A 13,503-nucleotide genomic window follows, 5' to 3' on the forward strand; every position below is an offset into this window, starting at 1 on the left:
CCTGGGGGGGAGGGGGACAGGTTCCCTTACATTTCAGTTGTTGTGTCAGCGTGGCGGTCGCAGGACACATTGCCGGCTACACAGCTGGGGATCAGCTGACGTTACTGACACCCAATAACACTGGGTCGTATGTTTTGACTGTGCAGACGGCACTTCTGAGCCTCAACTGGCGGTGTTGGAGCCCAGGAATTTAAGTTCAGGTGGTAGAAAGATGAACACAACAGGAGACCTGGATACTGTAGACAGTCACCTAATTATTTAATCAGGAAGAGGAGTGGCAAATTCCTGCAAGATCCAGGCCTGGTTCATTTTCAGGAAAGTAAGCCGGTCAACGTTATCGGAGGATAGTCACATGCGACGGTCAGTTAGTACACCACCTGCAGCACTAAAGACGCGTTCCAATAATACACTAGCCGCAGGGCAAGCCAGCACCTCCAATGCATACTGGCTTAGCTCTGGCCATGTATCCAGCTTTGAGACCCAAAACTTGAAAGGGGAAGAGCCGTCTGGGAGTACAGCAAGAGGGCAAGACATGTAGTCTGTCACCATCTGACGGAACCGTTGCCTCCTGCTGACTGGAGCCGTCTGTGATGGTGTAGACCTTTGTGGCGGGCACACAAAACTGTGCCACAGTTGGGCCATACTGGTCTTGCCTTGGGCAGAGGCACTGCTTCTGCTCCCTCTTTGTGCAGAGCCTCCTCCACTGCCTGGATGCACTGAGCTGCTTTGTAATGCACTAGCAGCACTTCTCTCAGTTGGACTGGAGAAGATGATGGAATTCACCAGTGTGTCTTGGTACTCCCGCATTTTTCACTCCCGGTTCAACGGTGTGATGAGGCTTTCTATGTTGTCCCGGTAGCGAGGATCGAGGAGGGTGAACACCCAATAATCAGACATGTTGAGAATGTGGGCAATGCGGCGGTCGTTTCTCAGGCACTGCAGCATGTAATCCACCATGTGCTGCAGACTGCCAACTGGCCAAGAAACGCTGTCCCCTGCTTGAGGCGTGATCTCTGCCCGCTCGTCATCGCCCCACCCTCGCTGTACACACTGACTACTGGACAATTGTGTAACTCCCTCCTCTGGACGGATGTCTTCCTCCTCCATTGACTCCTCCTCATCCTCCTCACAAAGTGTCCCCTGCCTACGCGTTTGTGAGGAACCACGTGGCGCTGACTGTCCAGAAGATGATGGAAATGGTGAATCCTCATCCTCCACCTCTTCCACAACATCATCCCTTAGCGCTTGCAGTGATTTTTCAAGCAGGTAGATAAGGGGGACAGTCATGCTGACTAGTGCATCATCTGCACTCGCCATCCGCGTGGAATAATCAAAGGGACGCAAAACCTGGCAGACGTCCTTCATAGTGGCCCACTCTGTGGTTGTGAAGTCTGAACTGCGCGGAGTGCGACTTCTTTGCGCCTGATGCAGCTGGTACTCCATTACTGCTTGCTGCTGCTCACACAACCGCTCCAACATATGTAACGTGGAATTCCACCTGGTAGGTAGGTCACATATGATGCGATGTTCCGGAAGGCGGAATCGGCGCTACAGAGCCGCAATGCGCGATTTTGCCGTGCTGGAACGCCGCAAGTGAGCACACTCTAGGCGGGCCTTGTGCAGCAGTGCATCAAGATCCGGATAGTCCCTCAAAAAACTCTGCACGACCAAATTGAGCACATGTGCCAGACATGGGATGTGAGTGAGGTTGCCGAGGCCCAGAGCTGCCACCAGATTTCGGCCATTATCACACACTACCATGCCTGGCTGGAGATTCGCTGGCACAAACCACACATCGCTCTCCTGCTTGATGGCATTCCAGAGCTCCTGCGCTGTGTGGCTTCGATTCCCCAAAGAAATTAATTTCAAGACGGCCTGTTGACGTTTGGCCACAGCTGTGCTCATGTCGGTCGTAACAGGTAAACGTTCACGGGTCCATGTGGAGGTGGACTGTGACGGCTCCTGCAGCGACGATTCTGAGGAACTTGTGTAAGAGGAGGAGTCAATGCGTACAGACTGGATTCCTGCAATCCTTGGAGTGGGCAGGACACGTCCTGCGCCACTCGCACGATCTGTACCCGGCTCAACAACATTAACCCAATGGGCAGTGAGGGAAAGGTATCGCCCCTGTCCATGTTGACTGGTCCATGCATCGGTGGTGAGGTGGACCTTGCTACTGACGGCGTTCAGTAGCGCGTGTTTTATGTGTCCCTCCTCATGCTTGTGCAGGGCAGGGACGGCTTGCCTGCTGAAATAAAAGCGGCTGGGCACATTGTACTGTTGGACTGCCAATGACATCAAGTCACGGAAGCTGTCAGTCTCCACCAGCCTGAATGACAGCATTTCCAGTGACAGAAGTTTGGCAATGCCTGCAGTCAGAGCCTGTGCTCGTGGGTGGTTTGCCGAGAAAGGCCGCCTTTTCTCCCACGCCTGTACTACCGATGGCTGTAGACTGGCCTGGGAGTGTGAGGATAACTGGGAACGTGGTGCTGTGGGTGGAATTACAGTGGGTCTCTGGACAACAGTGCCAGAGGTTCTTCCACGGCGATCCTGGGAGGAAGCCGAACCAGCTGCGTGTGAGCTGGAGGAAGAGGCAACACGAGCTGAAGAGGTGGTAGCTGCCGCTGTTGGTTGGCCTAGCTCTTCAGTGTGTTTCTGTAACTCCGCCGTGTGCCTGGTCCGCACATGTTTCCACATGTTGGAGGTTTTGAGGTTGCTGACATTTTTCCCTCTTTTGACTTTGTGATGACACACCTTGCATTTGACATAGCAAATGTCATCTGCAACTGTGTCAAAAAAGGACCAGGCACTGCAAGTCTTGGGAGCGCCCTTTTTGGCTGTTGGAAGAGACATGCTCCTAACGGGTGCCAAAGTGGAGGCTACAGGATCCGCAGTCTTCCCCCTCCCTCTCCCTCTTTGGCCCATTCGGGGAATCTCTTCCTCAGAGCTGCTCCCACCACCTTCCTGTCCCTCACGCCACGATGGGTCAAGGACCTCATCATCTACACTACCCTCTGCCACCAACTGCTCCTCCTGGGTAGTCTCAGCAGCAGAGCACGCACCAGAAAGTGGCACCTGAGTGTCATCAGCGGATGCGTTTTGCGGTGTGGTGACCGGAGGCACTGGCCCACCCGCCTCTTCAGACTCAGAGAGAAAAAGCTGTTGGGCATCACTGCACACTGCCTCTTCTTCCATTTCTCCAATGCTGCTTGGCTGGCCCCCTGTTTCCAAGCCAAGAGATTCAGAGAACAGAAGTAGAGACGGCTCCTGTCCTGGGCTCTCTGTCTGCCTGGGCAATTTGGCAGGTGGTGAAGAGACAGATGGGTGCTCTCCAGTGCTCTGTGTCTGAGAGGATGTGGCACTAATTGAAGTTGATGTGTTAGCTGCCATCCATCCGACAACGGCTTCAATTTGTTCTTCACGCAGCAGCGGTGTACGGCGCTCTACGACAAAGCTGCGCATGAAGGACTGTTCCCTGGTGAAACTGGGTGCTGATGAGTCACCGGTGCCCGCAGCAGGCACAGAATCCCCACGTCCTCTCCCTGCTCCACGCCCACGTGCCTTACTCACTGCCTTCTTCATCTTGGTTGACTGATAAAGATAAGCAGAAGAGTACTAACGGCTTTGTGTGCTTATTCCTGAGCAGCTCCTAACAGGTATAAGAAACACTAATTTTCTAAAGTGTGGACTAGACTTTAATATCAGCTAATGTGGCCTACACAACTGTAAAGTGGTGTGTTTGGTGAACTTTATTATTTAGTTATTTTTTGGGGGCTGAACTGACAACAGGGAGAGCTGCAGTCACACTGAGACCGTGCAATTTGGCAGGTGGTGAAGAGACAGATGGGTGCTCTCCAGTGCTCTGTGTCTGAGAGGATGTGGCACTAATTGAAGTCGATGCGTTAGCTGCCATCCATCCGACAAAGGCTTCAATTTGTTCTTCACGCAGCAGCGGTGTACGGCGCTCTACGACAAAGCTGCGCATGAAGGACTGTTCCCTGGTGAAACTGGGTGCTGATGAGTCACCGGTGCCCGCAGCAAGCACAGAATCCCCACGTCCTCTCCCTGCTCCACGCCCACGTGCCTTACTCCCTGCCTTCTTCATCTTGGTTGACTGATAAAGATAAGCAGAAGAGTACTAACGGCTTTGTGCGCTTATTCCTGAACAGCTCCTAACAGGTATAAGAAACACTAATTTTCTAAAGTGTGGACTAGACTTTAATATCAGCTAATGTGGCCTACACAACTGTAAAGTGGTGTGTTTGGTGAACTTTATTATTTATTTATTTTTGGGGGGCTGAACTGACAACAGGGAGAGCTGCAGTCACACGGAGACCGTGCAGACAGCCGTAAATGGCGCTGCAAGGCCCCAAAAACCACCTCTACGTTATCCTATGTAGTGTTTTTCCACAATTTAGCTGGATACGGGTGGAAAGACACTAATAGGAATTTTTGGAAAAAATGTGCAGCAGCCTGCACTACTTAGAAAAAAGGAAATTGGATTTTACGGTATGACGCAGTGATTTACCCTGAGCTGGATACAACCGGCTATGGCTGCACACAGACTACAGGGCGAGCTGCAGTCACACGGAGACCGTGCAGACAGCCGTAAACGGCGCTGCAAGGCCCAAAAACACTCCTCTATGTTATCCTATGTAGTGTTTTTCCACAATTTAGCTGGATACGGGTGGAAAGACACTAATAGGATTTTTTGGAAAAAATGTGCAGCAGCCTGCACTACTTAGAAAAAAGGAAATTGGATTTTACGGTATGACGCAGTGATTTACCCTGAGCGGGATACAACCAGCTATGGCTGCACACAGACTACAGGGTGAGCTGCAGTCACACGGAGACCGTGCAGACAGCCGTAAACGGCGCTGCAAGGCCCAAAAACACTCCTCTACGTTATCCTATTTAGTGTTTTTCCACAATTTAGCTGGATACGGGTGGAAAGACACTAATAGGAATTATTAGAAAAAATGTGCAGCAGCCTGCACTACTTGAAAAAGAAAAAAAAAATAGAACAGTATGAGGCAGTGAACCACCCTCCCTGAACTGAATACAACCAGCTATGGCCTATGGCTGCACACAGACTAGAGAGAGGGCTGCACACACACACACACACACACACACACACACAGACCTTGCAGATCGCTGTGAAAACAGCGCTGCAAGGCAAAAGCAAGGAGATTAGTAGGTGAACACAGCGGTTGCTAAATTAGCCTTGGAAAAGAACAATGAAGCAAATCGCTATCTCAACTGGCCCTCAGTCAGCAAACAGCGTCCTGTCACTAACTGAATTCACAGCAGAGTGAGCGCAAAATGGTGCCAGCGACTTTTAAACTGCAGCATGACATCATCAGCAGCCAATCACAGCCTTGCCAGTAGTTTCATGCCCACCATGCTGAACAGGATGTGCCCACACTCAGAATCATTCCTCATTGGCTGAATTCGTGCAGTTTGAATCCTGGGAACTTCCGATTCCGGTATCCGATACGCGGCAAGTATCGGATCTCGGTATCGGAATTCCGATACCGCAAGTATCGGCCGATACCCGATACTTGCGGTATCGGATTGCTCAACACTACGGGTTGAGGATAGAGTGGAGCTCAACTCCCAGACCTACTGCCAGTTTCTGGAAGATAACTTCTTCCAGCAGTGGTACAGGAAGAAGTCGGTATCATTCAAGAAAAACATGATTTTCATGCAGGACAATGCTTCATCACATGCCTTCAACTACTCCACAGCGTGGCTAGCAAGTAAAGGTCTCAAAGAAGAAAAAATAATGACATGGCCCCCCTTGTTCACCTGATCTGAGCCCCATACCCTCATAAAATGTGAGATCTAAAGGGAGGGAAAACAGTACACCTCTCGGAACAGTGTCTGGAAGGCTGTGATGGCTGCTGCACGCAATGTTGATCATAAACATATCAAGCAACTGACAGAATCTATGGATGGAAGGCTGTTGAGTGTCATTATAAAGAAAGGTGGCTATATTGGTCACTAATATTTTGGGGTTTTGTTTTTGCATGTCAGAAATGTTTATTTCTAAATTTTGTGCAGTTATGTAAGTGAGACGGGAGTATATTTGGTTTTTATTACGTTGCCTAATAATTCGGCACAGTATTAGCTACCTGCACAATCAGATATCCTCCTAAGATAGCCAAATCTAAAAAAAAACCCACTCCAACTTCCAAAAATATTAACCTTTGATATTTATGAGTCTTTTGGGTTGATTGAGAACATAGTTGTTGATCAATAATAAAAATAATCCTCTAAAATACAACTTGCCTAATAATTCTGCACATAGTGTAGTTGTGGTCTACCTGTGATGTCAATTACAGGCCTCTCTCATCTTTTTAAGTGGGAGAACTTGCACAATTGGTGGCTGACTAAATACTTTTTCCCCCACTTTATGTGATGCATTGTGACTTGTAATTTGTGTTAAAGGTGATAGCAATACTGATAATTTGTGTATTTTGATAATAGGGATAGTAAGAGTTAATGGCTGGGAGTAGCCCAGAGTAGGAGGGGCTAAGTTGCAGTGAAAGTGACAATATCCTGTCAGAGAGTGAGCTAGGGACTGGAGTGCATAGCTAGTGGACCTCAAGGTCCAAAGTGTGCAGTGTCGCATTCTGGGGTGTTCCTGAATGAGAGGAGATCGAAGTATAGGGGTAGCGAAATCTGGAGCAGAAGTGACTAAGAGACATAATGACCTTCTGGAGACAGGTCCTGGGAGAGGATGCCTATCAGAGAGGCTTGGAGTTGGCCGCTCACAAGGTAACAGGCCTGGACAGGACTGAGTATGGGAGGCGACTAGATTGTCCAGAGCATCAGAGAGCTTGAAGCTAAGTTCAGTTTTAGTAGCACCCAAAGGGTAAAGAAGAAGCAAGACAACAGGTCAATCAAAGGACTTTTTAAAAGCAGGAATGTAAAGTTTAGCTTAATAAAGGAAACAGTGTGGAAAATGCTTCAAATTGAAAAAGAAACAGTCACGACTCTGTTGTCAGGTGTCCCGGGACTAAGGGCTCCTTCTCTGTCACTAACGCTAGAGGCACCCTAGCTCACACTAGTTCCTGGATTACTTCTGATGGTGAAGACATCAAGCCACATACCTTGATTTAGCTCCTGAATATGCCCTCAGTCTGTACCCTTCCCCCACCCAGGGAAGAGTTGTAATGTACTGTAATACACCAACTAGACTAACAAGGTAATACAAACAGGGATAACGAAAAGTGCCGGACATACAAACATACTCACATAGACAACAGAGGAATGCACTGGGAGTGGAGGATGGGGTTATTCCAAAGTAGGAGGAGAAATGGAATTATCACACACTCAAAACCTAGCAACAGTCACAGATAAATCCACCAAACGCCTCCTCCAATAACAACAACCAGCCTTGCAGCATAAAAGCTGGCTCTGACAATGAGTGCTAGCCAAGGCCCAGATTACATTGGAGATGGGAGTGGGTAACAGTAAACAGTTTAACCTTAACACAGGAAAGCTTCCAGGAGCTCTCAAATGAGCAGATTACCCCCTGTGCTGCCAAACGAAACTTGCACTGTTTAATATGAAGGTAAAGTGCTTCTAATCAGTGCAAAAGTAGGAGAAATCAGATGCTGAGATATTCTGGCTCCTCTCTTTCACAGTAAACAGACAGAAACATTCACAAGACTGAGTACCCGCTATCTCTTCTATATTGTATAATTCCTTACCAAGTTCCCCTTCTGTAAAAAGTTTATTTTTAAAATATGGTCTCCCTCATTGAGCTGTGAAACATCTGGTCCTGGCAAACCAGCAACATTGGTTACATGCGGTCTGCACAGGCACAGAACCCTGAAAGCACAAGTCCATACACTCAGCCAGGTGTGTTATGTAGCATACAGGTGGTCAACAGAGGAGTGCCTAGCCCATGGCTACAGCCCTGAGCCACTTTACACAAGCATCACCATGATGTATCTGGATGTATATTAGAGGAACTCAAATAACTGCAATCTCAGTGTAGTATAGAAAAATTAAAATCCATACAAACATCTCCAGAGAAGGGGACATATTACCCTCACGTTGAATATATAGGGAAAGGAAGTGAGTTGCCATTGCAACTAAGAGTATTGTAAGGGCCCCCGTCACTCACTGCTATGTTGGTACTTATGTGAAGCCCTGTCCGTGGCTGGGGTCCATAGGAGACTGTGATTAGAACTATATACTGCAATACATGAGTATTGCAGTATTTAAAATGAACAAACACTCTCAGGTTCTAGCCCACTATAGTGGGTATGGAAAGTATTCAGACCCTTTTAAGTTTTTAACTCTTTGTTTCATTGCAGCCATTTGGTAAATTCAAAAAAAGTTCTTTTTTTTTCTCATTGATGTGCACTCTGCACCCATCTTGACTGAAAAAAACAGAAATGTAGAAGTTTTTGCTAATTTATTAAAAAAGAAAAACCAAAATATCACATGGTCATAAGTATTCAGAGTTTCAGACCCTTTGCTCAGACACTCTTATTTAAGTCACATGCTGTCCATTTCCTTGTGATCCTCCTTGAGATGGTTCTATTCTTTCATTGGAGCCCATTTGTGTTTAATTAAGCTGATAGGACTTGATTTGGAAAGCCACATGGAGTGCCCGCCAGAGCCGTGGGGTACTTGGGCCTGGTCGGACAAATCTTCAGGGGGGTGTTGCCACAGTAGCTGAGACCTGGTCTGTGGCCCTGGGCATCCAATAAAATGTAAATGAAGGGGAAAATAAAGTTTATAGGGGATTTGTTCGTGATGCCAACCCGTGGTGCTCGGCAATAGGGATATAGCCGACGCTGTGGTTCAGGTCCACTGGGGCAGTTGGTGATGCAGCAAAGATCTTACAGCTCTCCACGGGTGCTAGTATGGGTCTCGGGAAGTGGCACCTCCTTACTCGAAAGTGGAGTACCACACCACTGGCTGAGGTGCAGTACCTCTGTGGCGACTGCACACTCAGGGGCACCACATTCCCCCCCCCCCTGTTAAACACAGCACGTCCGTGGGCTAGAACAGATTAAATAAAACAAATGTTAAAAATATGTAAATTTTTGAAATGCAATTCAACAAGTCAAACGGGTAAACAATCAAGAACTATTTCTTCCCTTTATGGGAGGTATTGCGCACTTTAACGTTGCATATAAATAACAATAACTTAAAACATAGCATTTTGTTCAGTAAAACTTAAATCACAGTGAGATCCCGAGCCGGGTATTCTTCTCACAGTCCTTAGTGCAATATGGGGGAACCTGTCTCAAACCCCCAACATAGGCCCTGGGTGTGGCTACAGGGCATAGCTGGTCAACTCGTTGGACCACTTTTCGGCCACGCCAGACGGTTTTTGTTCTTTGGTCTTCTATTAATGGTAGAGTGTCCCACTCGCACTCCTAAGGTTTACCGTAAAACCAACAAGGAGCACATTAAGTGCTAACTTTATACAATAAAAGTTCTGGCCACTCACCGTCCATGACCACATTGTCTTTAAATGGAACAAACACTCAGTTTAACCAAAGATTCAGTTTAACTTGTCTTAGTACTCTACTTTCTCTTCCAAGGTAACACTTGGTGCCTGCATCCCTCTGACCGGCTAGCTCCCTTGTCAGGTATCACAACAGGTGACTCAAATGGTGCAAGTCCTGCAGCCAGGGTCTGTGTAGCCTGTGTCCGCACAGCCATGCTTGCTGGAACTGTAGGGACTGGTGCAGAGGCCAAGATTGGAGCTGCCAATTGCCTTTCTGGCGCTGCACTTGTTGGTTTAAGAGTGCACTTTTTCACATTGAGGGCTTACTATCCCCTTTCTCCCACATGCCGGGTGTAGGTCATTACCTCTCCCGTGTGTAAGTCACGATAAGGGTGGCCCTCTAACAGGTGTGACTCCACGTCCAGACAGGTGACAAATAGTTCAGAGGTCATCCCGGGCTCTTTAATGAAACTTCAGCCATTTTTCAAGTCAAAGGACACTACGGTGCCCTGTCTCAGCGGACCCCAGTCAGCTTTGCGGACCTGGGCCTTGGCCTTCATGTTCTGATCCTCCATTGTCCTCCACTGGGCCTTGCACTCCTGTTCCTCTGCCTCCCTTCTGGGCACTTGCTGCCGGCAGTAGTCCCCCCAGCTGAGGGTTTCTACCCAGTTTTCTCCCGCTTGGGCCTCCCCCAGGAACCCCATCAAGTCTGTCCCCTGGTGCTCCCACCGAATGATCACCCTCTCGCTATGCACTTCATGGGACATGAGTTCCGGCTGCACCGGAGCTCCCAGTTTATCTCATATGTCTGCTATCCGGTCCCAGGCTAAGTTTTTACACACTTGGCTGGATTTTAGGGCTGGCAGGGTTTTTAATGGCTTAACTAAGGTCTTCTTGGCCATCAGGGCAACGTTGGTACCTGTTTCCTCTGTGGTGCTGGTCTCCTCCTCCATCTCCACTGCTGGTCGCGAGGCTATCCTCCGTTCAGACTCTTTTTTCAGCAGGGCCTCCTTCCACTTTGCGACCGCAGTAAGTTGCTTCTCCAGGAGCTGGCAACTCAACTCCTTTACCTCGACTCCAAGGAACTCCAAGTCCACCGTGGGCAGCTGGTCCGAGCCCTCCTGTCAGCTGGGGGAGTCCACCGCTTCCACCCCACACTCCGGAGCCTTCTATTCACCGCTCGCCATGGTGCTTATGTGGCACCCCAGGAGTTCGGTTGCCACAGTGACATTGCCTCCCTCACAGGGGGTGATGTCATGCCTGGGAGCAAAGAGGAGTCCCCTTACCAGGTAACTTCAGCATACAACACCTTTCCAGACTCCAGACCAGAAGGGGGAGCTCTAACACCCGTTTTAGGGGAGCTTCCCTAGAGATTCTAGCCTGGACGCAGGGTTAGGGAGTGAAAGTCAGTGTTAGTCTGGGGCGCAGACAGTGAAGGAGGAAGAGGCAAGTGAGGAGAACCTTGGGGATTGGAGCTACGACTGAGCTCACCCCAGGACTGAGCGCCAAAGACTGGACACCAGAGTCCGTGGTTGTGTGGGGACTGCAGGCCCAGCAACTAAAATCAGAGGGCAGGAGATTGCAGGTCTCCTGGCCCCAGCTGACACCCTGAGGTACAGCAGCATACTAGAGCCTGGAGTCACCACGAGAGAGTGACACCTGAAACAGGCTCAAGCTGCCTGCTAGGCGGGGAAATGTTCCATTTCATGGACCGACTGTAACAGGGACTTGTGGGGAGCTTAAGGCACCAAAGACCTAGGGAGCAGCGCAGAGGGAAGGCCTCCAAAACCACCTGGCTAGATGAACCCTGAAATGCTTCCAGGCTACCCAGATCTCCATGACCACCTGTCACTAGTGCCCCAGACTGCATCTGCCATTAAGGTAAAATAAACTACAGTCTTTGTGTCCTCCAGTCCTTTCCCGCACCCTCAGTCCTGCACCCCAATGTTCACGATCCCTGATAGACTGTACTCGTAGCCCTGGGGCCTTGTTCCACCTGTGGGGAGCAGAACCATCTCAGCTGCAAAACCATCAGCCCCAGCGGTCCCCTTAAGCAGTGTCAGCTACCCATTGCCAAACAATACAGCATTCCCTCATCACTTTTATTACACACCAAGGGCCACTGTTGTGAACTCTGTTTTCAGGCTCCCTCTTGTGGTCACAGATGGTATTGTGTGACTTTTGTTTTTGGCTCCCCCTGGTGGCTTTGTTTGTTATCCTGCGGGTCTGTGGCTGATCAGCTGCCTCGTTATTCACTTGGGAGTTTCCTATTTAGCTCTGTTCCACTTCCACTTGTTGCCGGCTGTCAATGTACTCAGTGCTATTCTGATTACTCCTGATTATCTTCGGTTTCAGTCTCTTCAGGAGAAGCTAAGTTCTGTTTAATTATTTTTTGCTCATCAGTCTGCAATATGATTTCTGTGTATGATGAGTTTAGTCCAGCTTGCTAATATGTGATTTCTTCTGCTGGTTTGCTCTGGGGTACAGAGTTGCTTTCCCCGCACCGTTAGTTGGTGCGGGGGCTCAAGCAATCTCTGCGTGGATATTTTTGAATAGGGTTTTTAATTGACCGCACAGTTCCCTTCCTATTTTCTGCTTTCTAGTGTTAGCGGGCCTCATTTGCTAAGTCTAATTTCATCTCTGCGTTTGTGCTTTCCCCTTTACTCACCGTTAATATTTGTGGGGGGCTATTCTATATCTTTGGGGTCATTTCACTGAGGCAAGTGAGGACTTTCTTTCCCTCTAGGAATAGTCAGTTTCTCAGGCCGTGAAGAGACGTCTAGGATTTTCAGGTACGTTCCACGGCTGCCTATAGTTGTTTGCGGATAGGATCAGGTTGCGGTCAATTCAGTTACCACTTCCCCAGAGTTTGTAGTCGGTTTAGTTACTTAGCTAGTCCTACTTGCGATCCTTGCCACTAGGATCATAACAGTACAGCCGGCCCGTAAAGTGTTAATTGCATGGCAGAAGCAGGAGAAAAGAAGCCTTGAGAATTTTTTTTTTTTTTTTGCCGTATGTCTAGCTGCTGTGTGTCTAGCTTCTCTCCTCCTCTTAATCTTGGTGTGGCTCTGAACTCAGCTGCTGATATGGATATTCAGAGTTTGGCCTCCAGTGTAGATCATCTTGCTGCAAGGGTACAAAGTATTCAGGATTTTGTTATTCACAGTCCTATGTCAGAGCCTAGAATACCTATTCCGGAGTTGTTTTCTGGAGATAGATCTAGGTTCCTGAATTTTAAGAACAATTGTAAATTGTTTCTTTCTTTGAAACCTCGTTCCTCTGGTGATTCCGTTCAGCAAGTTAAAATTATAATTTCTTTCTTGCGTGGTGACCCTCAAGATTGGGCCTTCGCATTGGTGCCAGGGGATCCGGCATTGCTCAGTGTTGATGCATTTTTTCTGGTCCTTGGATTGCTCTATGAGGAACCTAATCTTGAGAACCAGGCTGAAAAAGCGTTGTTGGCCCTCTCTCAGGGGCAAGATGAAGCAGAGTTGTACTGCCAGAAATTTCGGAAATGGTCGGTGCTTGCTCGGTGGAATGAGTGTGCCCTGGCTGCAAATTTCAGAAAGGGTCTTTCTGAGGCCATTAAGAATGTTATGGTGGGGTTCCCTACGCCTGCAGGTCTGAATGAGTCAATGACTCTGGCCATTCAGATTGATCGGCGTTTGCGGGAGCGCAAACCTGCGCACTATTTGGTGGTGTCTTCTGAGCAGACACCTGAGTCTATGCAATGTGATAGAATTCTGACCAAAAGTGAACGGCAAGATTATAGACGGCAAAATGGGTTGTGCTTTTACTGTGGTGACTCAGCTCATGTTATCTCAGCATGCTCTAAGCGAAAAAAAAAGGTTGATAAATCTGTCACCATTGGTACTTTACAGCCTAAGTTCATTTTGTCTGTTACCCTGATTTGTTCCTTGTCATCTTACCCGGTTATGGCTTTTGTAGATTCAGGTGCTGCCCTGAGTCTGATGGACTTGTCATTTGCCAGGCGCTGTGGTTTTGTTTTGGAGCCTTTAAAATTC

Source organism: Ranitomeya variabilis, chromosome 6 (genome assembly GCF_051348905.1).
Source record: "Ranitomeya variabilis isolate aRanVar5 chromosome 6, aRanVar5.hap1, whole genome shotgun sequence".
NCBI lineage: Eukaryota > Metazoa > Chordata > Amphibia > Anura > Dendrobatidae > Ranitomeya > Ranitomeya variabilis.